This window comes from Rhinoderma darwinii, chromosome 10 (genome assembly GCF_050947455.1).
Source record: "Rhinoderma darwinii isolate aRhiDar2 chromosome 10, aRhiDar2.hap1, whole genome shotgun sequence".
NCBI classification, from domain to species: Eukaryota; Metazoa; Chordata; class Amphibia; order Anura; family Rhinodermatidae; genus Rhinoderma; species Rhinoderma darwinii.
In genome coordinates, this window is record NC_134696.1 from 64,284,681 (window position 1) to 64,307,659 (window position 22,979).

General features: G+C 44.5%; 1 protein-coding gene and 1 long non-coding RNA gene across 2 annotated transcripts in view; one reads left to right on the plus strand and one right to left on the minus strand.

The window, feature by feature from the left end:
* Window positions 1–2,733: 2,733 nt before the first annotated feature.
* On the minus strand, window positions 2,734–21,764 carry LOC142661477 (uncharacterized). Its single transcript, XR_012850744.1, has 3 exons — window positions 21,698–21,764; window positions 20,462–20,564; window positions 2,734–2,899 (listed from the first exon to the last, which is right to left on the minus strand). It is a non-coding gene; the product is annotated as an uncharacterized LOC142661477 (long non-coding RNA).
* The window catches only part of LOC142661476 (serine/threonine-protein kinase SBK2-like), a 156,744-nt gene continuing 154,654 nt past the window's right edge, over window positions 20,890–22,979 (plus strand). The window contains exon 1 of the mRNA XM_075838874.1: window positions 20,890–21,056. The gene's annotated coding sequence lies outside the window, so the exon portion shown is untranslated. The remainder of the gene's footprint in view (window positions 21,057–22,979) is intronic.

Genomic DNA, 22,979 nt, shown 5'->3' on the forward strand with positions numbered 1-22,979 from the left:
TCGTATTAAGTCGTATTCAAATTAAAGTAGTTGTTAAGCCGTAAAAACGAAACCCAAAAAACAATGGAGGAATCGCAGCTGTTTCCAATTTCAGCCTGCAAAGAATTTTATTTTGAGTTTCCCAGAACATTAAATGGTACTTTAAGTGGTGTCACTACAAACTACAACTCCTCCTGCAAAAGATAAGCCCTCACACCACTCTATTGTCGGAAAAAAAAACAATTTTTTATGGCTCTTAGGAAGCGGGGAGGGAGAAACTAAAATGAAAAACCAAAAAATTGATCAGTCCTGAAAGGGTTAATTAATTTCTAATGAAAAACAATTTATGACCACATATGGGGTATTGCCGTATTTGGGATGAATTGCTTTACAAATGTTGGGCGGCTTTTTCTTCTTTATCCCTTGTGAAAATCAAAACAAATCAACATTTTAGTGGAAAAAATGTTGATATTCATTTTCACGGCCTAATTCTAATAAATTCTGCAAAAGACCTGTGGGGTCTAAATGCTCAATATACCCCTAGAAAGATTCCTTAAGGGATGTAGTTTCCCAAATGGGGTCACTTTTGGGGTGTTTCCACTGATTTGGTACCTCAGGGGCTTTGCAAATGTGAAATGGCACCGAAAACAATTCCAGCTAAATTTGAGCTCCAAAAGCCAAATAGCGCTCCTTCCATTCTGAGCTCTGCCGTGGGTCCAAATAGCAGTGTATTACCACATATGGGGTATTTTCGTAATCAAGAGAAATTGCTTTACAAATTTTGGGGTTCATTTTCTCCTTTATTCATTGTAAAAATTAAACATTTCTATGTTTTTTCAGAAAAAAGCAGATTTTCATTTTAACAAACAAACTCCAGTAAATTTAGCAAAAGACCTGTGGGGTCAAGATTCTAACTATACCTCTAGATAAACTCCTTGAGGTGTGTTGTTTCCAAAACAGTGTCACTTTTGGGATTTTCCACTGTTTTGGCACCACAAGACCGCTTCAAACCTGACATGGTGCCTAAAATATATTCTAAAAAAAAGTAGCCCCAAAATCCAATAGGTGCTCCTTTGCTTCTGAGGCCTGTTTTTCCAGTCTATTAGCACACTAGGGCCACATGTCAGATATTTCTAAAAACGGCAGAATCTGGGCAATAAATATTGAATTGCGTTTCTCTGGTAAAACTTTCTGTGTTACAGAAAAAAATGTGTTACAAATTAATTTCGGCAAAAAAAAAATGTATTTGTAAATTTCCCCTCTACATTGCTTTAATTCCTATGAAACGCCTAAAGGGTTAAGAAACGTTCTGAATGCTGTTTTGAATACTTTGAGAGGTGCAGTTTTTAAAATGGGGTGATTTATGGGGTCTGTCTAGTACACAAGGCCCTCAAAGCCACTTCAGAACTGAACTGGTCCTTGAAAAAATTTCCTTTTGAAATTTTATTGAAAATGTGAGAAATTGCTGCTAAAGTTCTAAGCCTTGTAAAGTCCTAGAAAAATAAAAGAATGTTCAAAAAACTATGCAAACATAAAGTATACATATGAAATATGTCAAATAGTGACTATTTGTTGTGGTATTACTATCTGTTTTACAAGCAGATACAATTAAAATTAGAAAAATCAAAATTTTTGCAATTTTCCTTCAATTTTAGTGTTTTTCACAAATAAGCAATGAATTTATTGACTACATTTTTCCACTAACATAAACTACAATATGTTACTAGAAAACAATCCCATAATCGCTTGGATAGGTAAAAGCAATCCAGAGTTATTACCACATAAAATGACACGTGTTAGATTTAAAAAAAATGGGGCTGGTCCTGATGGCTAAAATGAGCTCAGTCCTGAAAGGGTTAAGGGTTTGTTCACACGCTTAGCAAAAAAACTTCTGAAAATATGGAGCTGTTTTCAAGGGAAAACAGCTCCTGATTTTCAACAGTTTTTTAAGCAACTCGCGTTTTTTATGGACATTTTTGGAGCTGTTTTTCTATAGAGTCAATGAAAAATGGCTCCAAAAACGTCTCAAGAAGTGACATGCACTTCTTTTTCTCGGCCGATTTTTTACACGGCCGTTTTTCAAAACAGCCGCATAAAAAAACGGTCTGTCGGAACAGAACGCCGTTTTTGCCATTGAAATCAATGGGGGGATGTTTGGAGACGTTCTGCTTCCGATTTTTCGGCTGTTTACGGCCCGAAAAATGCTCTAAAATAAGCTGTGTGAACATACCCTAATAATGATACATATATGAAAAAACATTACCAATATGTCCTGAAAGCTCTACTAGATACTAAACTTCACCACATGCTGAAAAATAAGGACACAGGAGACTTGTTATATGTAAGAAGATTAATTTTATTATATGTATTTTTATATGTATATAATTAATGTGATGGACATCCTTATACCTAAAGCTGTTGATCCAGAAGAAGGCAAAAAACCCTGGAAACATTTGGCCAATTAGATTCACAGGGGGAAAATTCCTTTCTTGATCCCAGAAAATGACGATCAGTTATAAACCCAGGATCAAAGCCGCTAACACTATTACTAGATATGTTACAGTTTCGAATGTTCTACATCTATTACCCTGACTGCTAGTTACTAAGGGCTGTGAGTGATTGTGGATATCCTAACCTGTCAAACTGTGCTGTGTTATGTAATAGTGAGGGGTTAGAGTTTATATTATGGTGAGGTATAGCTCTTGCCACTTTCAAAAAGTGGGTGGGGCTTATCAAGAAGGGGCAGGGCCATCCTTGGCTGACAAATAAACTTTAATTCATGCCAGAAATTGGTGTAAATTATAGTAAATATTTACGCCAGCTCGTAGCTGCCATAGATTTCAGACTGTATTGCACAAACACGCCGGTAGGCACACGCCTCCTAATAAATTTGCTGCATCTTGCTCCAGGGCTCTTCTGTCTAAGAGTGGCATATAAAAAACAGTATTAGTAAATCTGGGGATTAGTACTTATATTATAGTTAAGTAATATAATATAAATTCTAATACCTTAGCATTATATCATAGTACAGCATTAACATTTATAATAGGGCCTATTCACATCAAGTTTTTTTCCTTCCCTCGGAGGTATATGTCAGAAGGAGTCCCGACGTACACCTCCGACAGAAGGCACCAACGTAGGTATACAGTGGCATACGTCGCCTGAACTCACCGGGTACATCGCTACTTTAAGCGATGAGCCAGTTGAAGAACCTAAAGTCACTGTCCATACATGGCCAGTGATGTCAGGGGCTTCCAGCTGTGGAGTCTTCGCCCAGAGCATTGCAAGAGCTCTTGCCGGGAAATCCTGTCTTGGGAAAGCCCTTTACGTAACTGTCCATATATCAACAAGGAATTTAGTAGCATAAAAAACCCGGAATTTAAGAGCTCTTGCCGGGGATCCTGCTCCTGCAGGAGCCCTGACGTCACTCTCCATATACTTGACACTGACATCAGAATTTTTAAGACGCCAAAATTCTTCTCCTAGAGGAGCCCCTGACGCACTGACCATGCTGTATATGCACAGTAACGTCAGAAGCTCTAAGATGCGGAAATCCCCGGCCAGAACATCAGCGATGCTCTAGTTGAGGATTTCACTCCTAAAGGAGTCCATGATATCACTGTCTATATATGGACAGTGAGGTCAGGAGCTTTAAGGCTAGGTTCACACAGAGTTTTTTGCAGGCGGAATTTCTGACTCAAAATTCCGTTTGGAAGTTTGAGGCAGATTTTCCTCTTCAGGCACGCCAATTTTCGCTGCGTTTTTTTCTGAGTTTTTTCGCCCGCGGCCATTGAGAGCCGCGGCCATAAAACACAGCGAGATACATTTTCTCTGCATCCCATTGAAGTCAATGGGAGGTCAGAGGCGGAAACACCCGAAGATAGGGCATGTCGGGAGGCATTTTCGGGCCGTTTTTGACAAGTTTTTTGGCACGGTTTCCGCATCAAAAAACTTGTCAAAAAAACTCTGTGTGAACATAGCCTAAGAAGCCAGAATCCCCCGCCAGAGTGGTGGCAACGCTCTGGCCAAGGATTCTGCTCTTGGAGGAGTCCCTGACATCACTGTCCATGTATGGACAGTGACGTCAGGAGTTTAAGATGCCAAAATTCTAAGCCTTAGCATCGGCAATTCTCTGACCGGGAATTACGCTCTTGGTAAAGCCCCTGACGTCACTGTCCCTAAATGGAGAGTGACATCAGGGGCTTTAAGATGCCGGAATCCCCAGCCAAAGCATCAGCAATGCTCTGGCCAGGGATTACGCTCTTGAAGGAGACCATGACATCACTGTCCATATATTGACAGTGATGTCAGGAACTTTAAGATGCCAAAATCCTCAGCCAGAGCGTCGGCAAATTTCTGGCCAGAGAATCCGCTGCTGTAGGCGTCCATGACATCGTTGTCCATATATGAACAGTAACGTTAGGAGCTTTAAAAAGCCGGAAATCCCGGCAGCAATGCACTGGCCAGGAAATTCCGCTTCTGGAGAAGTCCCTGACATCACTAAACATAGAAATACAGTGATCTCAGGAGCTTTAAGATGCTTTATTCCTCAGACCAGAGCATCGACAAAACGCTCTGGCTGGGAATTCCGCATCTGGAGGAGCCCCTGACATCACTGTTCATAAATGAAGATTGATGTCTGGAGCTTTAAGATGCCGGAATCCCCAGCCATAGCATCGGCAATGCTCTGGCCGGGGATTCCGCTTCTGGAGGAGTCCCTTATGTCACTGTCTATATATGGACAGTGACGTCAGGAGCTTTAAGATGCAGAAATTCTTAGCCAGAGCATTGGCAATGCTCTGGCTGGGATTTCTGCTATTGGTAGAGCGCCTGACGTCACTGTCCATAAATGGAGAGTAACATCAGTGGCTTTAGGATGGCGAAAACCCCAGTCAGAGTATTGTCAATGTTCTGGCCAGGGATTCCGTTCCTGAAGGAGTCCATAACATTACTGTCCCTATATGGACTATGATGTCAGCTTTAAGATGCCAAAATCCTCAGCCAGAGCGTCGTCAAAGCTCTGGCCAGAGAATCCGCTCCTGTAGGTGTCCATAACATCACTGTCCATATATGAACAGTGACGTCAGGAGCTTTAAAAAGTCGTAGTTCCTGGCCAGATCAGCGGCAATGCTCTGGCCAGGAAATTCCACTCCTGGAGGAGTCCCTGACATCACTGTCCATAGATGAACAGTGACGTCAGGAGCTTTAAGATACTTAAATCCACAGGCCAGAGCGTCGGCAAAATGTTCTGGCCGGGAATTCCGCCTCTGGAGGAACCCCTGATGTCACTGTTTATATATGAAGATTGTTGTCAGGAGCTTTAACCGTTAGTGACCGTCCCATAGTGTTTTTACGGCGGCCACTAACGGGCTTTATTACGAGGCATAGGTCTTTTTACGGCGCTGCATCGGAATAAATAAACAGAGCAGGGAGCCGTTAAATCTCCCTGCTCTCTGCTGCCAGAGGTAGCTGAGGGCTGGGGCACACTGCTCGAACAGGTGAGATAGATATCAGTATCGATTTCACCCGTTTAACCCTTCAGATGCACCTGAGTGGTTTTGTAGAGTGGGAGGGAGCTCCCTCTCAGCCCACCAAAACCCGGCAAGAAAAGTGCCGGTGACTTCTATGGCAGCTGGGGGGCCTAATAAAGGCCCCCAGGTCTGCCTGTAGTGTATGCCTGCTAGGTCATGCCTGCTAGATTGTACACGGACAGGCATAATACACTGCAATACAGAAGTATTGCAGTGTATTATAAATGTGATCGGACAATCGCATAGTGAAGTCCCGTAGTGGGACTAGTAAAAAAGTTTCAAAAAAAAGTTTAACTCGTTAGTGACCGGCCCATAGTCTTTTTACGTCGGTCACTAACGGGCCTTATTCCGATGCCATAGACTTTTTACGTCGCGGCATCGGAATAAGTAAACAGAGCAGGGAGCTGTCAAATCTCCCTGCTCTCTGCTGCTAGAGGCAGCTGAGGGCTGGGGGCGTCCCTGCTCTGCCGTGTGAGATCGATATTAGTATCGATCTCACACATTTAACCCCTCAGATGCGGTGCACAATAGCGTGCACCGCATCTGAGTGGTTTTGGAGAGAGGGAGGGAGCTCCCTCTCTCTCCCACCGACACCCGGCGATACGATCGCTGAGTGTCTGTGTCTCCCATGGCAGCCGGGGGCCTAATAAAGGCCCCCAGGTCTGCCTGTGGTGAATGCCTACTAGATCATGCCGCAGGCATGACTTAACAGATGCCTGTCCGTTTTAAACGGACAGGTAGTAATACACTGCAACACAAAAGTATTGCAGTGTATTATAAATGCGATCGCAGAATCGCATATTATAGTCACCTAGTGGGACTAGTAAAAAAGTAAAAAAAAGTTTAATAAAGTTAATTTAAAAAAATTGTGAAAAAAAATGAAAACTTTTTCCCCTTACAAAATGCTTTACTATTAAAAAAACAAAATAAAGTTACAAAAGTTACACATATTTGGTATTGCCGCGTCCGTAACGACCCCGACTATAAATCTATTACATTATTTAACCCGCACGGTGAACGCCGTAAAAAATGTAATAAAAAACTATGGAAAAATTGCTATTTTCTGTGAATCCTGACTTTAAAAAAATGTGATAAAAAGTGATCAAAAAGTCGCATCTACTCCAAAATGGTACCAATAAAAACTACAAGTCTTACCCGCAAAAAAAAAGCCCTCATACAACCGCATCGGAGAAAAAATAAAAACGTTACGGCTCTTCAAATATGGAGACACAAAAACAAATCATTTTGAAAAAAAAGCGTTTTTACTGTGTAAAAGTGGTAAAACATACAAAAACTATACAAATCGTAACAACCCGCTGAATAAAGTTATTGTGTTATTTATATCACACGGTAAACGGCGTAGATTTAAGACGCGAAAAAGAGTGGCGAAATTTCAGGTTTTTTTCTATTTCCCCCCAAATAAAAGTTAATAAAAGTTAATCAATAAATAATATGTCCCCCAAAATGGTGCTATTAAAAAACACAACTTGTCCCGCAAAAAACAAGACCTTATACAGCTATGTCGACGCAAAAATAAAAAGGTTATAGCTCTTGGAATGCGACGATGGAAAAACTTAAAAAATGGGTTGGTCATTAAGGTTTAAAATAGGCTGGTCATTAAGGGGTTAATAAACCGTTTAAAAAAAAAAAAGTGAAAAAAATAAAGAAAGAAAAACCCACTTTTCCCCCTTATAAACAGATTTATTATTAAAAAGCAAAATAAAGTAAAAAGTTACACATATTTGGTATTGCCGCGTTCGTAACGACCCAAAATATAAAGTTATTATATCATTTAACCCGCATGGTGAACGTCGTAAAAAATAAAATAAAAAAACTATGCAAAAATTGCTGTTTTCTTTGAATCCTCCCTTAAAAAAATGCGATAAAAAGTGATCAAAAAGTCACATCTACTCAAAAATGGTACCAATAAAAACTACAAGTCATCCCGCAAAACAAAAGCCCTCAGAAACAAAATCGGCGAAAAAATAAAAAAGTTATGGCTCTTCAAATATGGAGAAACAAAAACAAATAATTTTGAAAAAAAAGTGTATTTACTGTGTAAACGTAGTAAAACATAAAAACTCTATATAAATTTGGTATCGTTGCAATCGCAACAACTCGCTGAATAAAGTTATTGTCTTATTTATACCACACGGTAAGCGGCATAAATTTAGGACGCAAAAAAATTTGGTAAAATTGAATTTTTTTTTCTATTCCCCCGCAAAAAAAGTTAATAAAGGTTAATCAATAAATTCTATGTACCCCAAAATGGTACTATTACAAATTACACCTTGTCCCGCAAAAAATAAGACCTTATACAGCTATGTAGACGCAAAAATAAAAAAAGTTATAGCTCTTTGAATGAGACGATGGAAAAACGTAAAAATAGCTTAGTCATTAACCCGTTCCCGACATTTGACGTATCCATACGCCAAATTCGGGTAGGGGAAGTATGGAACGGGCTCACGGAGTGAACCCGCTCCATATGATGCCGGTGTCGGCTGTATGTTAAGCCGACACTTCAGAGTAACGAGCGGCATCACGTTCGAGCGCGATCACGTTAGTTTAACTCGTTAGAAACGACAACTCGTCCCACAAAAATCAAGCCCTCACAGAAAAATAAGTAATGGCTTTTGGAAGGTGGGGAGGAAAAAACAAAAATGAAAATCTGAAAAATGGCTGCAGCGTGAAGGGTTTAAGTTCTAAAATAGGCTGGTCATTAAGGGGTTAAGATGCCGGAATCCCCAGCCAGAGCATCAGCAATGCTTTGGCCGGGACTTCTGTTCCTGGTAGAGCCACTGATGTCACTGTCCATATATGGAGTGACGTCAGGAGTTTTCAGACGCCGGAATTCCCAGCCAGAGAATCGGCAATGCTCTGGCCGAAGATTCCACTTCTGAAGGAGTCCATGACGTCTCTATCCATATATGGACAGTGACGTCAGGAGCTTTAAGAAGCTGAAATCCCTGGCCAGAGCATCGACAATGCTCTGGCCGGGGATTCCGCTTCTGGAGGAGCCACTGACGTCATTGTCCATAAATGGACAGTGACGTCAGGAGCTTTAAGATACCGGAATGCCCAGCAAGAGCATCGGCAATGCTCTGGCCAGGGATTCCTGAAGGAGTCCATGACATCACTGTCCATATATGGAAAGTGATGTCAGGATATTTAAGATGTCGAAATCCCCAGCCAGAGCTTTGGCAATTGTCTGGCCAAAGAATCCGCTCCTGTAGGAGTCTATGACATCACTGTCCATAGATGGACAGCGACGTCAGGAGCTTAAACATGCTTACATTTTCAGGCCAGAGCGCGAGAAAACGCTCTGGCCGGGAATTCTGGTTCTGGAGGAGCCCCTGACTTCACTGTCTATACATGGACAGTGACAGCAGGAGCTTTAAAATGCCGAAATCCTCAGCCAGAGCATCGGCAATGCTCTTGTAAAGGGTTTGCCAGACACAGGTTCTGTGTCGACGCCCGTGTTTAATCAGCCTTCATCAGCTCCAAGGTCTGCTAGAGTGACGCGATCTGTTACCACTCAGGCTTGCAGGCTGAGGAGAGGGAGAAATTATCACAGCCTAGCCTGACAGTTCTAGCTCCCGCCCTTGGTCTATTTATACCCTCACTTGCAGCATATTCCTTGCCTGTGATTGTCTGCTTTCCTGGCTCTGCGATTCCTGCTATTTACATGATTGACCGCTGTTACTTATTGACCCTGGCTTGCCTGACTATTCTCCTGCTCTGATTTGCTACTACGTACTCTCCTGGTTTGATTCGGCTCCTTCACCACTGCCTGTTGCTCACTGTGTTTCCGTGGGCAACTGTCCCTACTTCCCCCTTTGCTTCTGTGTGCCCTTGTCTTGTGTTGTCTGTCTTGCACTTACTGAGCGTAGGTACTGTCGCCCAGTTGTACGCCGTCACTTAGGACGGGCCGTGCAAGTAGGCAGGGACTGAGTTGTGGGTAGATTAGGGCTCACCTGTCCGTCTCCCTATCCCGATTCATAACATAATCACAGGCCACATACCTTTTCTTACCCTGGTCCCTGACACTACTATGGACCCCCATTGAGGCCCTTGCTCAGCAAATGCAGGGTCTCTCCATACAGAGGTTCAACCAGCATGATGCTACCCAGGTAGCACCCTTCATCTCACCTCTTGAACCCCACCTCAAGTTGCCTGACCGGTTCTCAGAGGACCGGAGGACTTTTTTCTCTTTTCGGGAGAGTTGTAGACTCTATTTCCAATTAAGACCCCACTCCTCAGGTTCTGAGAGCCAGCGAGTGGGTATAATTAGGTCCCGGCTCCAGGACGGCCCCCAGGAATGGGCCTTCTCCTTGGCTCCTGACGCCCCTGAACTTTCTTCTGTTGACCTTTTTTATTCTGCTCTCGGGCTCATCTATGACGAGACTGACAAGACTGCCTTGGCTGAGAGTCAGCTGGTGACCTTACGTCAGGGTAAGAGACCCGTTGAGGAGTACTGTTCTGATTTTAGGAAGTGGTGTGTAGCGTCTCGGTGGAATGACCCTGCCTTAAGGTGCCAGTTTAGATTGGGTCTGTCGAACGCCCTGAAAGACCTGTTAGTTAGATACCCACCTTAGACTATCTAGATCAGGCTATGGCTTTAGCGGTACGTCTTGACCGACGTCTCAGGGAACGACGACTTGAACGTTCTGGTGCCTTCACCTCTGGCCCCCCTCTGATGGCTCCAGAGGTTCCGTTGCTTCGTTCTTCCACGGAGAACTCAGATGAACAGATGCAACTCGGGGCCTCCGTGTCTCCCCAACAATGTAGAGATTTCCGCAGGAAGAATGGTCTCTGCTTCTACTATGGGGATGACAAGCATCAATTGAACTCCTGTCCCAGGCGCAAGAATAAGCAGTCGGAAAAGTTCTGCGCCTAAGTGACCATCTGGGAGGTCGCTTGGGCGCACAGGTATTTCCCGTAAACATGAAGCCTAATAAAATCTTGCTTCCCTTTCAGGTCTCTTTTGATGGAAGGTCTGCCACTGGCAGTGCCTTTGTGGATTCAGGGTCTGCTGCTAATATTATATCTGTGGAATTTGCTATGTCTCTAGCTATGCCACTAATTGATTTGCCTAAACCTGTCCCGGTAGTGGGTATTGACTCCACTCTGCTTGCCAATGGTTATTTTATGCAGCATACCCCTGTTTTTGAACTCATTGTTGGCTCCATTCATCTGGAGCAGTGCTCTGTGTTAGTGATGCAGGGTTTATCGTCCGATTTGATTTTAGGCCTCCCTTGGTTGCAGACGCATAATCCCACTTTTAACTGGAATACTGGTGATCTTACTAAATGGGGTAATGAATGCATGTCATGTTTTTCTATTCATTTGGTTACTCTCGTTGAGGAGGTGATCACTCTACCTGAGTTTATTCAGGACTTCGCTGATGTCTTTTCTAAAAGGGCCTCTAAAGAGTTACCTCCTCATAGAGAGTACGATTGCACAATCGATTTGGTACCAGGAGCTAAACTCCCTAAAGGTAGGATATTTAATCTCTCTTGTCCTGAACGTGAAGCCATGAGAGAATATATCCAGGAAAGCCTGGCCAAGGGTTACATTCGCCCCTCTACTTCTCCGGTAGGTGGTGGCTTCTTCTTCGTGGGGAAGAAGGATGGTGGTGTTAGGCCGTGCATCGATTACCGAAATTTAAATAAGATCACTGTAAGGAACCAATATCCAATATTCTCTTCCTTTGATTCCTGACCTCTTCAATCAGGTTCAGGGGGCCCAATGGTTCTCTAAGTTTGATCTTCGGGGGGCTTATAATCTTATCCGGATCAGAGAGGGGGATGAGTGGAAAACTGCGTTTAATACACCCGAAGGTCATTTCGAATATCTCATCATGCCCTTTGGGTTGTGCAATGCTCCCGCGGTCTTCCAGAATTTCATAAATGAGATTTTAAGAGACTGGGGGTATTTCTTGTAGTGTACCTTGATTATATGCTTGTGTTTTCCAAGGACTGGTCCTCCCACATTGAGCATGTCAGGAAGGTGCTCCAGGCCCTTCGGAAAAACAAACTCTTTGCAAAAACCGAAAAATGTGTGTTTGGGGTGCAGGAGATACCATTTTTGCGTCAAATCCTCACTCCTAACGAATTCCACATGGACCCTGCCAAAGTTCAGGCTGTGGCAGAATGGGTCCGCCCTGCCTCCCTGAAGGCCTTACAGTGTTTCCTGGGGTTTGCTAATTATTACAGGAGATTTATTGCTAACTTCTCGGTCATCGCTAAGCCTCTTACGGACCTCACTCGTAAAGGTGCTGATCTCCTCCACTGGCCTCAGGAGACAGTCCTGGCTTTTGAGATCCTTAAGAGGTGTTTTGTCTCTGCCCCAGTGCTGATTCAGCCTAACCAATTGGAGCCATTCATCGTGGAGGTTGACGCCTCCTAGGTGGGAGTGGGTGCTGTTTTGTCCAGGGGACTAGGTCTCTCACCCATCTCCGTCCTTGTGCCTACTTCTCCAGGAAGTTCTCCTCCACTGAGAGAAACTATGACATAGGCAACCGCAAACTCTTAGCCATCAAATGGGCATTTGAAGAGTGGCGCCACTTCCTGGAAGGGGGCTAGGCACCAGGTAACTGTCCTTACTGACCACAAGAATCTGGTTTTCCTAGAATCTGCTCGGAGGCTAAACCCGAGACAAACTCGATGGGCGTTGATTTTTACGAGATTCAACTTTGTGGTTACCTATAGGGCTGGGTCTAAAAATATTAAAGCTGATGCTCTGTCGCGTAGCTTCATGGCCAGCCCTCCTCCTGAGGAGGATCCCGCTTGTATTTTGCCCCCAGGTATAATCATATCCTCTGTGGATTCAGACTTAGTCTCCGAAATTGCGGCTGATCAAGGTTCTGCTCCCGAGAACCTTCCTGAGAACAAACTGTTTGTTCCCCTGCAATTCTGGCTAAGGTTGCTCAGGGAGAATCATGACTCTGCACTATCTGGCCATCCAGGCATCCGGGGTACCAAGCACCTCATTTCTAGAACCTATTGGTGGCCTGGGTTGCTTAAAGACGTTAAGGCCTACGTCGAAGCTTGTGAAATTTGTGCTAGGTCCAAGACTCCCAGGTCCCGACCTGCGGGCTTACTATGTTCTTTGCCCATTCCCCAGAGACCTTGGACCCATATCTCCATGTATTTTATCACCGATCTGCCTCAATCCCAAGGCAAGTCGGTGGTGTGGGTTGTAGTAGACCGCTTCAGAAAGATCTGCCACTTTGTGTCCCTCAAGAAACTACCCAATGCCAAGACGTTAGCTACCTTGTTTGTCAAACACATCCTGCGTCTCCATGGGGTTCCGGTCAATATTATTTCTGACATAGGGGTACAATTTGTTTCATTGTTTTGGAGAGCTTTCTGTAAGAAGCTGGAGATTGATCTGTCATTTTCCTTGGCCTTCCATCCTGAAACTAATGGCCAAACTGAGAGGACTAATCAGTCTCTAGAACAATATTCAAGGTGTTTTATCTCAGACTGTCAGAATGATTGGGTCTCCTTCATTCCCCTCGCCGAATTTTCCCTTAATAACCGGGTCAGTAACTCGTCAGGGGTCTCCCCCTTCTTCTGCAATTTTGGGTTTAATCCACGGTTCTCCTCCGTTTCACCTAGTGGTTCCAATAATCCCGAGGTAAATTTCGTTCATCGGGAACTGTGTACAGTCTGGGCCCAGGTTCAGAAGAACCTTGAGGCATCCCAGAGCATCCAAAAGACTCAGGCAGATAGAAAACGTTCAAATAACCCCCTATTTGTGGTCGGGGATCTGGTGTGGCTGTCTTCTAAAAATTTGCACCTTAAAGTTCTGTCCAAGAAATTTGCTCCCCGGTATATAGAGCCATACAAAATCATTGCGGTCCTTAACCCTGTCTCCTTCCGGCTGGAGTTACCCCCGTCTTTTCAGATACACAACGTGTTCCATGCCTCCCTCTTGAAAAGCTGCTCCCCGTCCTTGGCTACATCGAGGAAACCTCCGGTCCCTGTTCTCACCCCGGATGGGGTAGAATTTGAGGTAGCCAAGATTGTGGACAGCAGGATGGTCTTTTATGAGGGGCCACAGGACCCTTCCTAGGTGGACCTGGCTTATTGGGGAACCGAAGATGGAATCTCCTGAGCAATACCTCAGCGTGAACATCCCGGGCGGGTACCCAAGTCCTCTCCTCAGGCCCGTATCCTCTCCAATGGACCAGGTACTGGAGAGAGCCTTGGACCATCCTGTTGTCCACAATCTTGGCCACCTCGAATTCTACCCCTTCAGGGGTGAGAACAGGGACCGCAGGTTTCCTCGAGGTAACCAAGGATGGGGAGCAGCGTTTCAGGAGGGAGGCATGAAACATGTCGTGTATTTGAAAAGACGGGGTTAACTCCAGCCGGAAGGAGACAGGGTTAAGGACCTCAATGACCTTGTATGGCCCTATATACCGGGGAGCAAATTTTTTGGATGGAACTTTAAGGCGCAATTTTTTTGAAGACAGCCACACCAGACCCCCGACCACAAACAAGGGGTTAGCAGAAAGTCTTCTATCTGCCTGAGTCTTTTGTATGCTCTGGGACGCCTCAAGGTTCTTCTGATCCTGGGCCCAGACTGTGCACAGTTCCCGATGAACGACATCTACCTCGGGATTGTTGGAACCATCAGGTGAAACGGAGGAGAACCATGGATTAAACCCAAAATTACAGAAAAAGCGGGACATCCCTGACGAGTTACTGACCCGGTTATTAAGGGAAAATTCAGTCAGAGATAAAACACCTTAAATATTGTTCTAGAGACTGATTAGTCCTCTCAGTTTGGCCATTAGTTTCAGGATAGAAGGCCGAGGAGAAGGACAGATCAATCTCCAACTTCTCACAGAAGGCTCTCCAAAACAATGAAACATGGAGACGCAGGATGTGTTTGACAAACAAGGTAGCTAACGTCTTGGCATTGGGTAGTTTCTTGAGGGACACAAAGTGGCAGATCTTTCTGAAGCGGTCTACTACAACCCACACCACCAACTTGCCTTGAGATGGATTCAGATCGGTGATAAAATCCATGGAGATATGGGTCCAAGGTCTCTGGGGAATTGGCAAAGAACATAGTAAGCCCGCTGGTCGGGACCTGGGAGTCTTGGACCTAGCACAAATTTCACAAGCGGCGACGTAGGCCTTAACGTCTTTAGGCAACCCAGGCCACCAATAGTTTCTAGCAATGAGGTGCTTGGTACCCAGGATGCCTGGATGGCCAGATAGTGCAGAGTCAAGGTTTTCCCTGAGTACCCTTAGCCGGAATTGCATGGGAACAAACAGCTTGTTCTCAGGAAGGTTCCCGGGAGCTGAACCTTGATCAGCAAAACACAAACAGGATCTTCCTCCGAAGGAGGGCTGGCCATGAAGCTATGCGACAGTGCATCAGCTTTAATATTTTTGGACCCAGCCCTATAGGTGACCACAAAGTTGAATCTAGTAAAAACCAACGCCCATCGAGCTTGTCTCGGGGTTTAGCCTCCGGGCAGATTCTAGGAAAACCAGATTCTTGTGGTCGGTAAGGACCGTTACCTGGTGCCTTGCCCCCTCCAGGAAGTGGCGCCACTCTTCAAATGCCCATTTAATGACTAAGAGTTTGCGGTTGCCCACGTCATAGTTACTCTCAGTGGGCGAGAACTTCCTGGAGAAGTAGGCACAGGGACGGAGATGGGTGAGGGACCTGGTACCCTGGGACAAGACAGCACCCACTCCCACCTCGGAGGCGTGAACCTCCACGATGAATGGCTCCAATTGGTTAGGAAGAATCAGCACTGGGGAGAAGACAAATCACTTCTTAAGGATCTCAAAAGCCTGGACCGCCTCCGGAAGCCAGTGGAGGAGATCAGCACCTTTGAGAGTAAGATCCGTAAGAGGCTTAGAGATGACCGAGAAGTTAGCAATAAATCTCCTGTAATAATCAGCAAACCCCAGGAAGCACTGTAACGCCATCAGAGAGGCAGGTTGGACCCATTCAGCCACAGCCTGAACCTTGGCAGGGTCCATGCGGAATTCATTAGGAGTGAGGATTTGACACAAAAATGGTATCTCCTGCATCCCAAACACACATTATTTGGATTTAGCAAAGAGTTTGTTTTCCCGAAGGGCCTGGAGCACCTTCCTGACATGCTCAATGTGGGAGGACCAGTCCTTGGAAAACACAAGTATGTCATCAAGGTACACTACAAGAAATACCCCCAGGTAGTCTTTTAAAATCTGATTTATGAAATTCTGGAAGACCGCGGGAGCATTACACAACCCAAAGGGCATGACGAGGTATTCGAAATGACCTTCGGGCGTGTTAAATGCAGTCTTCCGCTCATCCCCTTCTCTAACTCGGATAAGGTTATAAGCCCCCCGAAGATCAAACTTAGAGAACCATTGGGCCCCCTGAACCTGATTGAAGAGATCAGGAATCAAAGGAAGGGGATACTGGTTCCTTACAGTGACCTTATTCAAGTTTCGGTAATCAATGCACGGCCTAAGACCACCATCCTTCTTCCCTACGAAGAAGAAGCCAGCACCTACCGGAGAAGTAGAGGGGCGAATGTAACCCTTGGCCAGGCTTTCCTGGATATATTCTCTCATGGCCTCACGTTCGGGACAAGAGAGATTAAATATCCTACCCTTAGGGAGCTTAGCTCCTGGTACCAAATCGATTGCGCAATCGTATTCTCTATGAGGAGGTAACACCTCGGAGGCCTTTTTAGAAAAAACATCAGCGAAGTCCTGAATAAATTCAGGTAGAGTTTTCACCTCCTCAGGGAGAGAAATAAAATTTAAAAAAAAACAGGACGTCAATCATTCATTACCCCATTTAGTAAGATCCCCAGTATTCCAGTTAAACGTGGGATTATGCATCTGCAACCAGGGAAGGCCTAAAACCAAGTCGGACGATAATCCCTGCATCACCAGTACAGTGCACTGCTCTAAATGAATGGAGCCAACGAGTTTAAAAACAGGGGTATGCTGCGTAAAATAACCATTAGCAAGTGGAGTCGAGTCGATACCCACTACCGGAACAGGTTTAGGCAACTCAATCAATGGCATAGCTAGAGACATCGCAAATTCCACAGACATAATATTAGCAGAAGACCCTGAATCCACGAAGGCACTGCCGGTGGCAGACCTACCCTCAAAAGAGACCTGAAAGGGAAGCAAGATCTTATTAGGTTTCATACTGCTTATTCTTACGCCTAGGACAGTTGTTCACTTGATGCTTGTCATCCACACAGTAGAAGCAGAGACCATTCTTCCTGCGGAGCTCTCTACTTTGTTTGGGAGACACGGAGGCCCCGAGTTGCATTGGTTCATCCGAGTTTTCCGTGGAAGAACGAAGCAACGGAACCTCGGGAGCCATCATGGGGGAGCCAGAGGAGAAGCCACAAAAACGTTCAAGTTTTCATTCACTGAGACGTTTGTCAAGACGTACCGCTAAAGCCATAACCTGATCTAGAGAGTCAGAAGAGGGATAGCTAACTAATAGGTCTTTAAGGGCGTTCGACAGACCCAATCTAAACTGGCACCTCAAGGCAGGGTCATTCCACCGAGAAGCTACACACCATTCCCTAAAGTCAGAACAGTACTCCTTAACGGATCTCTTACCCTGACGTAAGGTCACCAGCTGACTCTCGGCAAAGGCAGTCTTGTCAGTCTCGTCATAGATGAGCCCAAGAGAAGAAAAAAAAAATGTCAACAGAGGAAAGTTCAGGGTCGTCAGGAGCCAAGGAGAAGGCCCATTCTTGGGGGCCGTCCTGGAGCCGGGACATAATTATACCCACTCGCTAGCTCTCAGAACCTGAGGAGTGGGGCCTTAGATGGAAATAGAGCCTTCAACTCTCCCGAAAGGAGAAAAAAGTCTTCCGGTCCCCTGAGAACCGGTCAGGCAACTTGAGGTGGGGTTCAAGAGGTGAGGTGGAGGGCACTACCTGGTTAGCATCACGCTGGTTGAACCTCTGAGCCAGGGCTTGGACCTGTATGGAGAGACCCTGCATTTGCTGAGCCAGGGTCTCAAGGGGGTCCATAGTTGTGTAGGAACCAGGGTAGAAAAGGTATATCGGCCTGTGATTATGTAATGACGGGGTAGGGAGACGGACAGATGAGCCCTAATCTACCCGCCACTCAGTCCCTGTCTACTTGCACGGCCCGTCCTAGGCGACGGCGTACAACTGGGCGACAGTCCCTACGCTCAATATGTGCACGACAGACAAACAGACAAGGGTACACAGAAGCAAAGGGAAATGGGGCAGTTGCCCACGGCAACACCGTGAGCAACAAGAGTAGTGAACGAGCAGAGTCAAACCAGGAGTGTACGAGGTACCAAACGCAGAGCAGGCGCGTAGTCCGTAAAGCCAGGGTCAATATGAAGCAGAGGTTAATAGTAATAGCAGGATCAGCAAAGCCAGGAAACAAGAGAGAATCACAGGCAAAGACAAGAAGCAAATGAAGGTATAAATAGACCGAGGGTGGGAGCTAGAACCGTCTGGCCAGGCTGTGATAGGTTCTCCCACTCCTCAGCCTACCAGCCTGAGTGGTAGCAGATCGAGTCGCTCTATCAGACCTAGGAGCAGATGCAGACTGATTAACCACGGGCGTCGACACAGAAGCTGTGTCTGGCAAATCCTTTACACACTGCCTGTTGCTCACGGTGTTTCCGTGGGCAACTGTCCCTACTTCCCCCTTTGCTTCTGTGTGCCCTTGTCTTGTGTTGTCTGTCTTGCACTTACTGAGCGTAGGGACCGTCGCCCAGTTGCACGCCGTCACTTAGGACAGGCCGTGCAAGTAGGCAGGGACTGAGTTGTGGGTAGATTAGGGCTCACCTGTCCGTCTCCCTACCCCGATTCATAACAGCTCTGGCCAAGGATTCCGCTCCTGAAGTAGTCCATGACTTCACTGTCAATATATGAACAGTGACATCAGGTGTTTTAACCCCTTAGTGACCAGCCTATTTTAGGTCTTAATGACCAACCTAGTTTTTTTTACGTTTTTCCATCGTCTCATTCAAAGAGCTATAACTTTTTTATTTTTGCTGTATAAGGTTTTGTGTTTTGCGGGACAAGTTGTAATTTTTAATAGCACCATTTTCGGGTACATTGAGTTTATTGATTAACTTTTATCAACTTTCTTTTGGGGCGGAATAGAAAAAAAACAGCAATTTTGCCACACTTTTTTGCGCTCTAAAGTTATATCGATTTTGTATGTTTTACTACTTTTACACAGTAAAAACCCTTTTTTTTAAAAATTATTTGTTTTTGTGTCTCCATATTTGAAGAGCCATAGGTTTTTTATTTTTCTGCCGATGCAGTTTTATGAGGGATTTTTTTTGCGGGACGACTTGTAGTTATTATTTGTTCCATTTTGGAGTAGATGCAACGTTTTGATCACTTTTTATCACATTTTTTTTAAGGCAGGATTCACAGAAAACAGCAATTTTTGCATTGTTTTTTTATTTTATTTTTTACGACGTTCACTGTGCAGGTTAAATAATGTAATAACTTTATAGTTGGGGTCGTTATGGACGCGGCGATATCAAATATGTAGGCGTTTCTTACTTTACTTTATTTTGGTTGTTTTATAATAAAGCATTTTGTAAGGGGAAAAAGTGTGTTTTTCATTTTATTAAACTTTTTTTTAAACTTTTTTACTAGTCCCACTTTGGGACTTCACTATGCGATTTTCCGCAAGGGGGGCCGGTGTGGTAAGAGAGGGAGCTCCCTCCCTCTCTCCAAAACCACTTGGATGCGGCGCTCGCTATTGAGCACCGCATCTGTGGTGTTAAACGGGTGAGATCAATACTGATATAGATCTCACCAGTTAGAGCAGGGAGATTTAACGGCTCCTTGCTCTGTTTATTTATTCCGATGCAACGCCGTAAAAAGGCTAATACATTGGAATAAATAATACATTGGAATAAAGCCCGTTAGTGGCCGCCGTAAAAACACCTATGGGCGGTCACTAACAGGTTAAGTTGGCAGAATCCTGGTCAGAGCATTGGCAAAGCTCTTTCCAGAGATTCCGCACTAGGAGGTTCCTGTGATATACCTGTCCATATTTAGACAGTGTCATCAGGAGCTCAAGATGTTGGCATTCCCGGCTAGAGCGGCTGCAACACTCTGGCCGGATATTCCGCTCCTGGAGGAGTACCTGACAACACTGTCCATACAGGGACAGAAACTTAAGGAGCTTTAAGATGGCAAAATCCTCGGCCAGAGCGTTGTCAGCGCTATGGCCGGGAGTTCCGCTCCTGGACGAGTCCCAGACGTCACTGTACATATATGGACCAAGTGATGTTAGGAGCTTTAAGATGTCGGAATCCACAGCCAGGGATTCCGCTCCTGGAGAAGCTCCGGTCATCACTGTCCATACATCGACAGGGATGTCAGGGGCTTTAAACTATGAAGTCCCTGGTCATCGGAAATTAGGGAATTAAAAGACTCTGATTTGGGGTCTTTATAAAAGGGGAGTATGGTCAGTGGCCTTTGTTTAGGGAGAGTCTGGTCTGCAGTATGTTTTTCTGGGTGTAATCTGGTCTTGGATCTTTAATTAAGGGTAGTTTGGTATTAAGAAGTAGTCGGTCTATGGTCCGTATTTAGGGAAAGTCTGGTCTGAAGTTTGTATTAGAGGGCTAGTCTGATGCGGGACTGTATTTAGGAGTAGTATGGACTGTGGTCTGTATTTATGGGTAGTCTTGTTTGCAGTTTGTATTAGGAGTATGGTCTTGTCTGGGGTCATTATTTAGGGGGAGTCTGGTTTGGGGTCTTTATTTAGGGGGAGTCTTATCAGGGGTCTATATTAAGAGAATAGTCTGATCTGGGGGTCTGTAGTTAGGGGTAGATTGGCTTGGGATCTGTATTAATGGGATAGTCTGGTCTGGGGTCTGTATGAAGAGGATAGTCTGTCAGTTTTAATATATTTTGTATGTGGGGTTTTAAAGTGTTTTTCTACCTAATGTTGATAGAAAAAATTGCGGGCTCCTCCTTCTGCGCCGGCGGCTGCAAATAATAGACGTTCAGGGAAGCTATGCTTAATGTATTCTGGCTTGATTCTTCTGCAAATATCAAAATATCATGATTAGAGCCGATCTGTAAACAACACAAACCATGATAAATTGGGATGTCTCACTGAGGCCCATGAGAATTGTGGGAAGCAAAATGGCTGTGTTGCCTTTAACAACCAATCAGATTTCATGTTTCATGTTTAACCCCTTCCCTCTTTAGCCACTTTTGACCTTCCTGACAGAGCCTCATTTTGAAGTGCAGTGTAGGACATGAAAGTTGTACTCTTATTGGATGCTGTGGTTAACTCCACCCCTTTTTTGCCAGCACTATGTCCAATATGTTATAATAATGATGCTGATGATGATCTTGATAATGATGATAATAAAATATACATATTTACTGCTGTAACATACAGCAGCATGTCTAAATAGATCATGGCAAGTGCAAGAGAAAAGCGTAGGGGCGCCAAGACAACTCATCAGATGTTAGTTTTTTTGCCGCCTCTTGGAAAATGAAAGCAGCATCCTGATTGGTTTCTGCAGGTAACATGTCCACTTTTCCATTCCACTACTTCTGGTAAATCTCCCTGTAATTAAGTGGCAACAAAAAATGTGTGTTGCTCATAGCAACCAACAACAGTGCTGGATTCATATTGGTTGCTATGGGTAACACCACTGTTTGTCTGCACTATTTGCCATACACACTGTATAATATATTATATAATTTATCTAAGCGCTGATCATACAGATTCTATAATATATGACTGTGGAATTATTACATATTAATAATATACAGCCCTTTTTTCAATGAAGGAATTATTTCGCTAATTGCATAAAGGGCTGTATGTGGTTAATATGTAATAAACCCCTTTAAAGCTCTTGATGGGCACTATAGGGCAGCAATTCTCCCTACTATGTTATACATATATCTTCTATACTACTGTGTCGTGCTGCAAGAAATGAAATGGAGGAAAGTGATAAATAAAGGCTCTGTTCACATCTGCAATGGCACCTGGTATGAAATGTAATGGGGTTCATTGGGTTCCATTGTGTTGTCTATCATTTTCCTAAATTTAATAAATTTGGTGCATTTCATGCTGACCTAGTTCAGTTTAAAACTGGCGTATGAAATGTCAGTCTTAATAAATCCCCCCCATGACTGCAGAGGGTGATCATGGACTTACATGTATTCTGCCCTTGGTCTTCATCTTCATCTTTTGATCTGAGTAGTGAACTCCGGCTTATACATGATAGTATTATTATAATGGAATATTGTGATGTCATAATGTTTATTCAGATACAGGGCAGCACATGACATCACAGGAGGACATGATAGAATAATACATGACCTAACAATATTTCCAAATGTATGTTTTATTTCAGATACAGCAAAATCTATAAAACGGTGCACACTATATGCTAATTACTCATTAAAGGGACATGGGGCGGTGCCGCTATCCTGAAGAGTCACATAGTCCTGCCTCCAAACCCACCTTTCCATGTTTGATTTGCTCCCCCCTGGCTGGTACAAGTTCTCGGATGCGCCATTGCCTTGTACTACTTGGGGGGCTGTGTGGCACTATATACAAGGGGGGACTGTGTGGCACTATACACATGGGGGAGCTGCATGGTACTATATACAAAGGGCTGTGTGGCACTATCTACCAGGGGGCTGTATGGCACTATTTACAAAGGGGAGGGCTGTGGCTCTTTCTACAAGGGGCTGTGTGTGGCGCAATCTACAGGGGTCTGTGTGTGGCACTATCTACTAAGGGGGGCGCTGTGTTGCACTATCTACTAAGAGGGGGCTGTGTGGCACTATATACAAGGGAGGGGGGCTGTGTGGCACTATATACAAGGGGGAGCTGTATAGCGCTACATACATGGGGGCCTTATGGTGATATCTAGAGGGGGCTGTATGGCACTATCTACAAAGGGGAGGTGGGGGCGCTATCTACAAGTGGGGTGTGACGCTGTCTACTGGCGGGGCTGTATAGCACTGTCTACAGGGGGGCTGTATGGCACGATCTACAGGGGGCACTATCTATAAGGGGGGCTGTGTGTGACAGCTGGGGGGGCCCAGTCAAGAGTTTGCTATGGTGCCCACTTTCTCCTAGTTATGCCCCTGAGTATCATCATATGAAAATGATGGAAAGTGGTCCTGAAGTTCTGCTGTGATATAAAAAAAAAAAAATAATAATATTAAATAATGACACAAATATATTAACCCCTTCCCCCTGCTTGTATTCTGTGCCCTAATGACCAAGCCATTTTTTACGTTTTTCCATTGTCACATTCGAAGAGCTATAACTTTTTTATTTTTGCGTCGACATAGCTCCATAAGGTCTTGTTTTTTGCAGGACAAGTTGTACTTTTTGATTGCAAAGATACCAAATTTGTATAGATTTTGTATGTTTTACTACATTACACAGTAAATACACTTTTTTTTCAAAATTATTTGTTCTT